The sequence below is a fragment of the Coturnix japonica genome, chromosome 2 (genome assembly GCF_001577835.2).
Source record: "Coturnix japonica isolate 7356 chromosome 2, Coturnix japonica 2.1, whole genome shotgun sequence".
NCBI lineage: Eukaryota > Metazoa > Chordata > Aves > Galliformes > Phasianidae > Coturnix > Coturnix japonica.
The window spans coordinates 83,364,935-83,379,255 of record NC_029517.1 but is presented as its reverse complement, the minus strand read 5'-3'; the positions used below and the strand labels follow the sequence as shown (position 1 = coordinate 83,379,255).

General features: G+C 35.7%; 1 protein-coding gene across 1 annotated transcript in view; it reads right to left on the bottom strand.

Annotated features, from left to right (window-relative positions):
- NETO1 (neuropilin and tolloid like 1) overlaps positions 1-14,321 on the bottom strand; it is a 64,973-nt gene that overhangs the window by 29,847 nt on the left and 20,805 nt on the right. The window lies entirely within an intron of this gene.

The following is a 14,321-nucleotide window of genomic DNA, read 5'->3' as shown; positions in this document are numbered from 1 at the left end:
ACTTAAGAGACTGGAGATATAATTGAGTAGGCAATTAGTATTAATTGTTAAGCAGTTTTTTAGATTAGCACATACACATGATAACAAACAACAGTAATTTCAGTTAAACATTTCAGTTAACATGCTCAGATGCTGATATCCACTACTGAAAACAAAACACTTAAAGGAAATATAATTTAACTCTTGTTTCAAATTAACATCCAAACCCTGCCTAGTGCAACCATCACATTTCTTCTGAGTTCACAAGGACTGGTCTGCAAACACTCCAACACATTTACAAGACACAGAGAAACAAAGAGGAAGAAAAAGATCTTGATAGAAGTTCTCTTATCTGAAGGGATTTTCATAGAAAGGAGTCACGGTAGCAAAAATCCAAACATCTAGCTGCATCAGTTAACCATAGTAGAAATAGCTGGAGAGTGTTGGACACAGATTATATGCCAGAAAGAAAATGTGGAAAACTTTTTGCTCTTCAGGTTTCAAAGTCTGATCACATCCAAGAGTAAGCAAACATTAACCTTTTGCCAAGTTGCGTAGGACAGACAGATCTGGCTTACTATGCAGCACTTTCGGATGCAAGTCTAATAGTCCAAGAGGAAATGTGTCTGTTCAGTCATGCCCCCCAGGTAGCTAATACGCTTTGCTTTAGAAGGCTTTTAGGTCCAGTTTTGCTAGGTCATGACAAAAGCAGAGAAGCAAGTTATCTGCTCTCCATAAGTATTAGTATTATGGTAATAAAATTATTTTTTTCAAAATGATAGTAAAGTGAAGATAAAAAGAATTCATACATCTTTATTAAAACCAACAAACAGAAAAACCCCTTTGTTTTCAAGATGTAAAACTCATTCTACCTGCTGTCTCAGTGTTTATTATCGATTTCCAAAGCATCTTTCTTGAGTAAACTTAATAAAGCTAAAGTATAATCCAGATCATACATTTTAATGCATAAAAGAACTCTGAGTTAGATCTCATTTTTTAGCAATACAGTTATTACAAAGTCACACCAAAGTTCAAACTCTTAAAATTCTAGAGATATGTTCAGTCTTGAATTGGACACACAGTGAAAAATTATCTTTCTGCAGCTTAAGAGTAAGAGTGAAATAAAATGTGTGACACTTGAAGTAATATATTAATAGTTTATTGGCTGATACAACAGTCTGGAAGTGAGGCATTATCAGAGATCCTAAAATTTCAACAATGTTGAAGCATATTTATCCAGCAAAATTTTGTTTTTAAAATAATCTACCATTAAATAGATTATACTTCAGCACCCCTTCTGTATGCAATTCAATTAAATTGTTATTATCTGTCTGGCTGAGTCAGAACTCTTTTAATTATATCCGAACACTGACTGACTAGATCTTCTGATAGCCAGGTAGTCATTTCTTTTGCAACTAATGAAAATCAAGTTCCATCAGGGAAAATTCCCAAGTTAGAAAAAACAGTGCTGCGAAAAACAAGATTGATCACCTACAACTAGAAAGAAAATTGTGCAATAAGTCTTGAGAGAACTTCAATACATGGACTTCTTGTTTTATTTCTTATGGGGAACTCTCTCATTAAATAAAATATGAGAAACATGGTATTTACATAGAATATGTGAAAATATGCAAAGGGTATGCAAATAGGAGACCTTGCAGCCAAAATAAATTCAATGCTTCTTTAAACGTCTCCTTTAAAAAGAAACAAGCAAACCAAAAAGGGTATCCAAGAATTTCCTTTGGTGATATATTACTATCAGTTTCATAAATAACAGATTGTTGTTTTGTTAACACAAGCTTTACTATAAAATCCCTGTAAAGCACAGAACTACATTTGAAAAATATTGTGAGATATAAAATATGCACCAGGTTATTTATTGTTACTGGCAAACAAACAGAATTAGATAATGTCCAGGAAGACACTGATGATATCTGTAGGCTTTCTTAGCCTGTAAGAAATGGGCTGGGTAATGAGACAGTGGTGGCTGAATAGATGGGCCCAGGATCCAATTAGAGAACATTAACTGATGATGTACAACAGAGGAACATGCTGGCTGCAGTTCTGTTTTGTTTAGTATCTTCATTAATGATCTGGATGATACAGCAGAATGCTGCCTCAGCAAGTTTTTAAAGAACACAAAACTGGGGTTGTAGACACAACAGAAAGTCTTGCTGCCATCTTGAGGAATCTTAAATTGGGAAAAATGGACTAGCAGGAACCCTGTGATGCCCACATACAAAGCCATGCACCTGGAAGAAACTACTCCAAGCAGGAGGACACGCCGGGAGCTACCCAACTAGAAAGCAAATGTGCAGAAAATAATCTAGGCACCAAGTGGAACATGAGCCAGCAATATGCCCCAGCTGCTCAGACGGCCAACAGGACCTGGGCTATGTTAGGCAAAGAATCACCAACAGGCAATCCTTTCCTCTACTTAGCATTGGTGAGGTCTCATAAAGAGTACACTGTCCACTGTGGTGGAATTTGCTTCAAATCATGGTACAATTGAACTGGCATTATCTAGAATATCTTAGATCTAGAATCCATCTAATTTCTCAGAATCATTTATATGTGAATAAAGTACACATGTTGAAGAATATGAACCATTAAAGTATGGTTAGAGGTCAAGACGAAGGACATGTCAGCCACAAATTCCTAGTGCATATATGAGGCCTATTATGCAATTTTTTTTTCCAATTACTTAGAAATGAAATTATTTGATTAAACTATTTAGTATAGACAGCTGATTTTTGAAACAGATATGTTAATGCTTTTTTACATAGAAAAATACATTTTGTGTATATAAGCAAAAATCACAGCATGTGGAAGCTAAATTTGCTAATGATAAAATACGCATGTTCAATTTCACTTATTGAATACACAACTACAGATATATCTTTTCATTTTCCTGTACTTAAATAACTAGAAACAGTCATTCAAGTTTCAAACTATGAATATTTAAGGAATTCTAGTGTATGCATATCTTTCGCTATCACAGAATTTATCAGAGAACAGGTTTCATGTAAATATTCTTGGAAACGTAAACAGAATTGCAATTTTCATCAAACCATCATCTACTTATTTTCAAGTTTACAAAATTAAGTATCTTTTACAGTTATTTATGGGAGCCTAAACAAGTTCTGCATTCTCAAAATGTGAACTATAACACTTCTCTGCAAAAGTGGCACTTGCAGAACTCTGTACAGAACACGATTTTTTTTTCTCCTAGTATTTGATGATGCAAATAGCAAACAGGAAAATGACAGATATATTTTAAAAGCATAAAAATGTGATAAAGAATCACAAAAGAAAATCTAAAGGAGGAGAAAAAAGTTCCAGAAATAAATATTCTGTGAAATGTATGAGCAAGGGGACTTAGCTACTCTGCTACAAGAGTGGTTGAAAAGTTCTAGGGAACAAAAACGGTCTAAGGGAACTAGATGCACAGAAATATAGGAATTACTGCCTTGATAGCAAATGGAAATTTGTTCAGTGAATATTTACAGCTCTGTATCTTACTGAAACTCAAATATTTCTATATCTGTACAACAGGATCTTCAAGTAAAACAATTTACTAGACACCCTGAAAAACAGATCTGTAATAATTTTAACTAGCATAAGCTGGATTAGGCCTTGGTATTTTATATACCAACTTTTAAAGAAAACACTGTGAGCAACAACAGATATCTTTTTGAGGCTGCATGTAGAACAATGCTTCTCAAATTGTTCATGTCTCAGCACAGTCACAGAAGAACTCTTAACTGCAGCAAGTACAAACAGAAGTGACTACAACTCAGCATTTCACCTTGACATTCCAGATCAACAGGGATTCACTTGAAGACAACTCTGTTACTGGAATTTAACTCTGCAGCAGCCCCACACCACACACCCATTCTTTCAATTAGCCAATGCCCCTGTACTAATATATCTCACCCAACACTCAGCATCCCTCCAAGAAACCTACCCTTCAGCCAAATCCCCCAGAGCTTTGTAGCCTTCTGCTTGTCACAGGGTGTGGAATAACCCCTTAGCAATCCAGGTCACCTGTTGTGGTCCCACCCCACAATCTACTGCTGGAACATAATGGCTGTGTCTCTCCCTGATTGTGTGGTGCTGTCCTGAGTGTACTCCCAATTCTCATCAACAGCCAAGACAGTGGTTATGCTATTAGCGCTGTTTCAGCTGTGACCAGTTTGAGAAATCCTGTTTTTGAAGATGTAGTTCTACACAAAGGCACTCCTCTGCCTTGTGCTTGGTGATCAGTACCCCATTAATGTATACAGCCACTATTTTTCTTAGGAAATTTTATATGTAAATGATGCAAGTTGCAGGGAAAGTAAAATCATATTAAGAAAACAAAAAACATTGAAGTATACAGCCTACTTGCTCCAGCTAATTTACCAAGACTCCATATAACATTGCTGAAATAACAAAGACTGCTTCCCAGAAGTTGGATTTCTAATTATTATATATATAATTCTGATGTCACATTTACTGTTCTCAGCTCACTCACAATCATATTATCTGTATGTTGTAATTGGTACGTTACACCAATGTACAACCTGCACAGCAGTGGTGACATCAGTGAGATGAGATATACTGCATATATTAGCAACAGACAGGCATTTGTATGCCAAAAATTAATACTTGTGTCTTTGACATCAGTTTGGAAATGTAAGGGCAGTGCCATCAGAAAAAGAAAATCCAATCTTAGCCACTTATTAAGCTTAATAAAACTGTGTAGACAAGAAGTGGCTTGAATGAACTCCACTGGAACAGGATACAAGAATACAGAGACTGTGTCTAGATTTCTCATTATGTAAACAATAGTGGACTTTGGGATCTTAGCCTGCTTCTGTCCTACTCTGTCACCTCTTCAGAGTAAGTTATTTCTCCAGTATAAATTTTGTATGAGCAGAAATCGTCCAAAAGTGTTTGGACGACTTGATATTTGTACCTAAATCCCAAAAGTGAGAAGTAGTCCTTGGTACTGCAAGATAGACTTAGAAAGGAGAGCAGGAATGTCAACAATTACTTACTGCTTAGTGGAAACATCAGGTTTGGGAGCCTTGATTATTTGGGTGAGATTGTTTGGCAGATAATTTTTATTATATTGAACATTTATATTAGATGCTGGATGTCCCTATCAGAAATCAGACTCCCCTTATGCAGCACAGTATATTTAGAAACATAGGGAAAAGATCATCCCATAATATCTCATGGTCTGCATATACCTTTGTCTGCCAGTTGCCCAAAAATGTGTGAAAAAAGACTGAACAAGCTTAGGAGCCCACTCTATCTAAGAACTGCAGCCAAGCAATCTCTCCTGTGACAGCACAGTTGATTTGGCTGCCAATCATCAAGGGCAGCATTGCATATATGTCCCCAAGATAATATCTAAGTGGTATCTTGTGATTGATTAATGGTGCCTGAACCTCACTAGGCAGAAAGAAAGTGTTACAGAACCTTTCCTCAGTGATGCTGAATATTAAGCATGGCCTATTTATGTAATTTCAATACAATACTACCAAGGCTCAGGAATTGTTTTTTTGGTTTGTTAGAGATGACAAGTAGCGTAGTCCAAGGAAATAATACCTTCTCTTCACTGTAGAAGTTCAGGGAAAAATGACTCAGTGGGTTTACAACTACAAATGGTTGCTGGGCATTCTTCAGATTGAATCAATTTACACATGGTTTTTTGCTTGCTACCATTGTGTGAAAACTCACATTGTCTTTTCAGAGAGGCTGTTCATGATATACTAGTCCATAGAGCAGATTTACCAGGATGGAAGAAATGTATTGGAACAGTACATCAATCTAAAGTAGCTGCTGTGATTTTATTGTAGTGGAAAGGCTTTCTCTTATTTACATTCCGGATATAGGGTTTTTTTTGTTTTTTGTTTTTTTTTCCCCCCCCATAATAACCAGAACATTCAAGAGAACTCCCAATTGTTTTGAAGAGATACATTGTTTTCAGCTATTGTATTCAAGAGAAATTAATTGTGCTAGTTCAAGTAGTACTGAATAACCTGTAGCTGACCACACATTGAAAAAAAATGTTTTAATACAAATAGAAATATCAGCATGGTGTTTACATCAACTGATACCCCTTCACTGTAGCCGGCCATGTTATGTAAGCTGTATCACTGTCCTGAAGATAACTTCATTTTCCAGGAGAAATCATATAATCACAGAACTGCTCAGGTTGGAAAAGACCTTAAAGATCATCAAGACCAACCACAACCTAACCATACTATCCTAACTAAAAACCCTCTGCTAAATCACGTCCCTAAACACCACATCCAAACAGTTTTTAAACACATTCTAATTCTCATGCATGAATAGTTCATCTTCCACTTTAAGAGCAGATTTCTTGCCATTTTCAAATATTTTTCTCTTACCACCTAGAACCAGGTGTACTTTTCTAAAGTGAACAGCCTTATAAGAAGTCTAGCTCTTATTTGCAAAAACAATTGATTGCTTAATCAGCTGTCTGTATAAGATACTAGGAAGATGAAACAGACAATACTCTTGAATATGTGATCTTGAAAACGAGAGTGGAAAGAAGTAAAATAAACAGAACAAGAGCCTTTCATTAATTTACTCTGCAGCTGCTAGACTTTTGAAAGTTAATGAATGAACGGTATTGTAGAGCTGCAGAATGTTTTAAAAATGTATTTAATATCCAAAGCAGAAATCTGTAGTTTTTTTTAAGCACCTGAGAGAAAATTTCAGGTCTTCACCCCCTCTCACTGTAGTCTGAATGCACTGTTTCTGAAGGAAAATGTAAGGAAATTAAACCAGATTGTTAACTCCAGTTGACATTACATGTGCCTACCACAAGAGATGTGGCAGCTTAAATATTCACTTTCAGTAAGCAAGAAGAAGAGCTGTGAAGGTCCTATAACATAAGGAACTGCTGAGCTCAACAGTAAGTAAATGAAACATCTGCAGGGAAAAATAAGTCATCTGTCCTGTCTTTCCAGCCCTATAACTCTCAGTCTTCCAGTTTTCATTTTTCTTTCTGCTACTTTTTGGAGTTTTCTTGGTTAGAAATAATGTTCCTTCGAGTGCACTAAGCTGCTGACCATAGCAGTTTTCTCAAATGTACTACAGCCTATGAAGATGGGTTTATATCAGCTTGAGATGTAGGCTATACTGTGGAGCTGCTTTGGAGATAGCCTTACTTTCACTCTCCTTTTTTACTTCATCTTTTAACAGCAGGGTGTAAAAGTTCTCTCTATGTGGAAGAGTTTCAATATATTCCAGAACTCAAAAACTGACTCCTGTGAATTTCTACTTAAATTTCACAAATAGTTATGAATTTTATATTTCATTATTCAAGATGCAATCAAGATACAGAAAGGACACACATAAAATATAAGGGAACCGTAACTCTTCCTTATTTCATGATGGAACTTCTGAGATTTTGGGACAAAAAACACTTAGAAAAAGGTAACTTCAAGCCCCAGCAAGACTCTGTGTGGCCTTTTATCAGTTGGCAGATGCAAGAGAAGAAGAACATTGGAAAGGTCATCCTGGTTCCTGAGGCACCCAAGGAAGAACCAAAAAACATAAAGAAATGAAGGAGAAGAGAGGTCTGTGCAGATTTTGAATTCATGGTTTACCTAAATATTTACAGCTAGAATTTTGCCTTACAAGCCTGTTGCTTCCTGTTTTTTATGACTTCATGGAAGTAACACTTCCTTTTCTTTGAGTAGATCATTTTGGTCCAACTTCAGGCAATTAAAAGTGACAAAGTAAAATCCAAACCACAATTAATTGCTAATACTGATATACTACAGACAATCTGTTGGAAAAAAGACGCTAGCTAATCTTGGACATCTATTATTTTGATGAGGAAATCCTGACTACATCCCTACATATGACTAAACATAATTCATACAAGTCCTACCTACAAATGATTTCCATGTAGAAAGTGTCAAGTGTTAAGAAGTTAATCAAGAGCAGTAAGACATGTTTTGTTACATACCTACACGAAAAAAATCGAGAAGATAATAAATTCTAAATCTTAGGGTCTTCAAATTTTTAAACCTTTTCTTTAAACAAGAAAATTTTAACTAATTGACAGTAATTTTATGTATCATTCATGACACATGCTCAGTATTCATTAAATGATTCTGAAACTGGCTTATCATGGAAATTAGAAAAATATGGATCAGTGGAGAGCTGGAGATCCGTAATCCAGAGGTTGAAAAGACTTAGACTGATGTCTAATAGCAACATAGTTACATGTACCTTTCCTTGTGACAGGCTACTCAGGGAGGCTGTGGAGTCTCCTCAGGAGACATTCAGTCCCCACCTGAATGGTTACCTTTGCAACTGTAGGGAACCTGCTTTAGCAGGGGGTTGGACCAGATGACCTCCAGAGGTCCCTACAATTCTCTGATTCTGTAATTTAACAGATCTGGAGGTTTTCTGTTCTATTCAAAAACTACCACTACAAAACAACAATTTGGCTTCCACTGGATTTGATGACATACTTAATATTATTCAAGTAATTAATCAATATGGATAATTATGTTCACAGTCTGACCTGAATTTAGCAATAGGTGTATTGCTACAGCAATTTTCTGGTTCAGTGTCTTAGAAAGAGTGAAAATTGGTCAGTCATAGTACCCAGGATTTTTAAGTATAGGTCAGCTGCTTATCCGACAAGCAGGCAATAATTAAATTTCATTTGACTAGACCAGGTTTCTGGCTGCCAAACAGCAGGATTTTTCCTAGCTTGATTTAAAAGTCATTTAAAGCTGTAGTAATAAAAAAGAAAAACAAACATGAATAAAACTTTCATATAAACATCTATCACTGCTAAAAATGATCATCATAGAGAGCAAGCAAGCACATAGAAACAAAGAGATTCAAAGTTACCTAAACCTTGATTTTTAAACTGCTATACCAGTATGTATTTTCCAAAATAAATAAATAATATTATTTATTTCAAATAATTTTATCATGAACTTTGTAGTTGGTGGCAGTTAATGACCAAGTGTTCAATCCATAAAATAAAATCAGCATTAAACAGCAAAATAATTTTGTGAATAATTTGCTCAATTCTCATGTAATGTTAATTTTAACTTAAAGTTTAGAAATGAACTACAGGAAAGAAAGGAAAAGACAAAAAAAAAAAAAAAAAGCAAAAGCAAACCAGAAGTGGTATCATACAATCTTTTATTAACCCACATACTGCAACCAGCAGATTTGATAACATTGTCTCTTGAGCTTCAACTATCAGATAACATCTGGCAAATGATGTTTGTAAGTCCGGTTACACAACAACTTCTGGCTTCTCACTGTCAACTAGGGGACTGATATGTGACTAGAATAGCACATTTCATGTTGCCTGCTTTTGTCATGCTACCACAGATTTTTAATAATGGATGTTCCATGGCAATAATTTAATTGGATATGAATTCTCAAAAAAAAATATTTGGCAATTCTGCTCTCATCATATTTTTCATTATTTGAGCAGTCTTTCTTAATACAAAACACAAAATACTCTTTTGATATCAAAGTATTCAAATAATCTTTCTGTATTTCTAACATGTAATGGTCTCTGAAGTAATATTTTTTGAGTGCTGTTGAAAAGCATTTGCTAACTTATTTCTGGAAATCTGCCATTATTTTCCTTCCAATCATGTAGTATTTTCATTTATGTGGTAGACTTCATATATCGATTTTTTTTTAAAATTTATTTATTTATTTATTTTTGTAATTTTGACATTTTAGACTATGTAGCACAGACCAAAATATTATTTTCTCGTCTTAGTTGAAATCTTTACAAATCTATTTGAGGAAACAATTGTGTCAAACCCTCATTTACCTACTGAGTTGTAGACTAAGGTATGTAACGTAATTGGAAGATAATTAATTGCCAGACCCATAAAGAAAATAATCTTTTTTAATTTACATATTCCTAAACCCAATTTTACTTAAATTCTGTTTCTTTCAATAGATATCTCAGCATCAAAATGTCTTCATACTGGTTCCTAGATGAGTTGAGAAAAAAGTGAACAGAGATTTTAGATGTCTGCAGAATGCTGGATAAATGGATGAAGTTACTAAGGAATAAATAAATTGTATGCAGCTGTGATTGCAAATCATCAAAGTGAAAGATAGGCACCAAAAGAAAATCCGTAGTTGAGCTAGCTCCAGCTCAAGAATTTTATTTCTTCATTTTTGGAAGACATGCAATAGACATAACTTCTCAATCCTGACTTCTACTGAATTCTAAAACCAGATTGGGTAACGAGATGAGATTCTATAAAAAGCTCAAGACAATAAAGGTCATTATAGCTTTTGCTTGGTCCCTCTAGTTAGTGGAGATTTTGTCTGGGAACTTAATTTCCAGTTTTAGAGAAAGGAACACATAATAACTCAAACACAAAATAATTAAAGTTTGAAAGCAAAAGTCACAGGCCTCTTTTGTTATCAGTAATTATTCACCTCAAAAAAATATTCTCAGATACTTTCATTTCAGAAAGCCCAATTGGCAGTAGCAGAAATGTAGCAAAAATCTACTTGCTTTATATTCAAAACATAAAATCCAAGGAGAGGAACCAGTAATAATTGCAACTGATTGCAGAACGTCTATTGCTTCATTTTACAAGCAGTAAAACCGATTGATGAATGGAACTGAAATAAAAAATGTGTTTGAACTAACTAATAACCACAGTTGAAAAATAAATGATACACTTTTGAATAAAGTACTGTCATTTCAGTTGATTTTGAGGAAAACAGACAAATCACTAATTGTGATGCTATAACACCAACAAAACTTAACTTACTGCACCAGAAGAAAAAAAACAGAAAAAAGAGAATAAATAAACAGCATTCTTAAGGTATATCAGGTTTATGGTAATAATTAAATTGACAGTTACTAAATTGATATTGTACAGTGGAAATAATACAAGTATGGTATTTGTACAGTTGGAATAGTACAAATATAGATGGAAATGAATAGCTAGAGGGTAACTAAGGAAAAGCACTCACCAACTCTGAGGCCTTCAAGATAGGAGTTTACCAATTTCAAAGCTCACCACAAGAACTCCACAAAAGAGCAGTCTCCAGAGAGAAATGCTACCTTAGTGGTGGTCAGCCCTTACATGGGATCTGGGAAAGGTGGAGTCAAGCTCCACCTCTTCCGACAACACAGCTGAATTACTGTCACCTGTGCTCCCGCAACTGACTCATTGCTTGCCTCAGATGGTTAATCAGAGGTTCAGGCTGTGATCAACCGTTTCCCTTACAGATATGTATCTACTACACATTTTAAGCAGAAGTGGAGAACTACCAGTGAGACCTGCAGTATCCTATATTTGGCAACCGATCTTTTTGTCTGCCTTAGACTTTGGACCTAGAGAATAAGCTATATAGGAGATTATAAAAGAGTATCACTATGCAAAGGAAATTAACATTAGAAGAAATAAAATTTTTAACCTAGCCAGCATACACAAATATTGAACAGGACTCACAATAATCAACTGACTCTTGCATCAACCTACTATTATCACTGTATACATATTCCCTATAAAATTTCAGATTTAAAAGTTTAGATTCCTTTAAGATTTCACTTTAAAAAGTTCAACTTTTCACTTTCTCTGTCTTTCATGATGATGTTTAGAACAGTATGTCTACTTTTACTATATGCCTAAGTTAAAGTTACTGAGATGGGGCTTGTTCATAAAACCTTAGTGCAGGTAAAGATGAATATGATAAAAAGAGCTTGTAAGCAGCTTAAGTTAGTAATTCTAAATTGTCAGAATTTAGTAATTACAAAGAGTTTGGGAGAGAGAAAAGGAAAAATACAGCTGAGAATAATCTCTGTGTTTAGAAACATATTCAAGCTCTTTATTTTCCACCAGTTTCATGTGGTTGAAAGTCAGGTCATGACTTGGATGAAGGCATTGAGTGCACCCTCAGTAAGTTCGTGGATGACACCAAATTGGCAGGGAGTGTCGATCTGCCTGAGGGTAGAGAGGCCCTGCAGAGGGATCTGGATAGGCTGGAGAACTGGGCCGAAGCCAACGGGATGAGGTTCAACAAGACCAAATGCCAGGTCCTGCACTTTGGCCACAACAACCCCAGGCAGCGCTATAGGCTTGGGGCAGAGTGGCTAGAGGACTGTGTTGAGGAAACGGACCTGGGTGTACTGATTGATGCTCAGCTGAACATGAGCCAACAGTGTGCCCGGGTGGCCAACAAGGCCAACAGCTGTCATGGGCATCCTGGCTTGCATCAAAAACAGTATTACTAGCAGGAACAGGGAGGTAATTGTCCCCCTGTACTCGGCACTGGTGAGGCCGCACCTTGAGTACTGTGCTCAGTTTTGGGCCCCTCACTGCAAGAAAGACATTGAGGCCCTGGAATGCATTCAGAGGAGGGCTACAAAGCTGGTGAGGGGTCTGGAGCACAGGCCTTACGAGGAGCGGCTGAGGGAGCTGGGATTGTTCAGCCTGGAGAAGAGGAGGATCAGGGGAGACCTTATTGCTCTCTATAACTTCCTGAAGGGGGGTTGTAGTGAGCTGGGGGTTGGCCTCTTCTCTCGTGTAATCAGTGATAGAACTAGAGGGAATGGTTTTAAGCTGTGTCAGGGGAGATTCAGGCTGGAGAATAGGAATTATTACTTTTCAGAAAGAGTAGTCAGGCATTGAAATGCACTGCCCAGGGAGGTGGTGGAGTCACCAACCATAGGAGTGTTCAAGAAATGTTTGGATGTTGTATTGAGGAATATGATTTAGCTGGGAAGTATTGGTAATGGTTGGACTAGATGATCTTCTAGGTCTTTTCCAACCTTGATAATTCTGTGATTCTGTGATTCTGTGATGTGATAATACATAACTACTAAATTTGATAGTATATGAAACAGTATTCAGTAGCAGTCACCTCAGTAGTTGTGAGGGACTATAGATTGATCTCTTGATGAAACAATATAAATATTACTCAAGAAAATGAACTGAGTGCCAAACAACTGATGATTATAGCAAAGTCTTTTAGATGATATATTTGAATTTTATGCATTTACTAATTTACTATTTCATATTGCAAAAATACTAAATTCTAGAAACAGAAACAAGACTGGCTTTTTCAAAGACTATGCTATGCAGAATAAGAATTCCTAGTTACTGGATGTGAACACTTTTTCTCATGTATAGTGTGTAGAGAACTTTACGACAAAGTCAATTTCTTAAGGAGAGTTAAGTAGAGGAACTATACAAAGAAGGCAGAAATTTGGTAAGAAAAGCTAAATATGCCAATGAGGAGCCTTACTTATGGCTGCAAGATTTGTGAAATAGGTCAATAAAGAACAGATGAAATCAACAATTACCTATGCAAATGTCAAATTAACAACAAATGATAATTAATAAATGAAAACAAAAGATATAAAAATGCTTTTGCACCTAGCATAAAAATATGGTTACTCCATATGGACAACTAAGGAATCAGACCACTTGCAGGTCTGTGGCTAGAATAGGAAATAGATTCTCTGCCTAACAGTAGAGTTGTTGTCATGCTGATTACACAAAAGGACAGAGGTCACTGTCAAGGGTTATTGGCTATACACCTCAGAAACTTGTAGATACAACACATAAAGATAAAAATTCAACCACTTAAGGAATGGATATTAAAAAGGAATTGAACAACCACATTGCGAAGATCACCAAGAGAAACTGTTACAAACAAACGTGTTTCCAGGGTGGGGTCACAACATAATTATCCAGAAATGCATCCCAGTAAAAACAGTCTGAAAATTTGCCAGATAAAAAAATCAGATGAACAATAATGAACAAAAATAGCTACGGTACTTAGGTAAGGATTTCATTTTTTCACCTGATAAAATAGGTGTGAAAGTATTTGAAGAAGAATTATGAAGTAAGATGTCATATAAATTTTGGAAGTAATATGCTTAAAATATATGCTAGTAGTGAAAATGCTCATAGTGGACTAGTTTCTCCCAAGCACTTGTGGAAGAAGAATACCCAGTCTTCCGTTCAGTACAAATTCTATATTGTGTCCTCTATTCTATCATTTCCAAGTGTTCCACAAATATTACAGTCAGATTAAGAATTAAAATAGAAAATAAATGTCTAGGGCCCACTAGTTATTTCTACATTTTAAAGCAGAGGATGACCTCTCTAAATCAGACCTAAGGCTTGCCAACTCAATGTAGTAAGTATGCAAAGACAGAAGTGTATCTCTAGGGGAAATGCGTAACAATGATAATATTCAAAGAAAATCCTCCTCTGACTCTGAGATTTCATTTTAATAGTTCTGTAACAAGTAATAATATAAACTATATTGAGAATGAGAAGATGGTG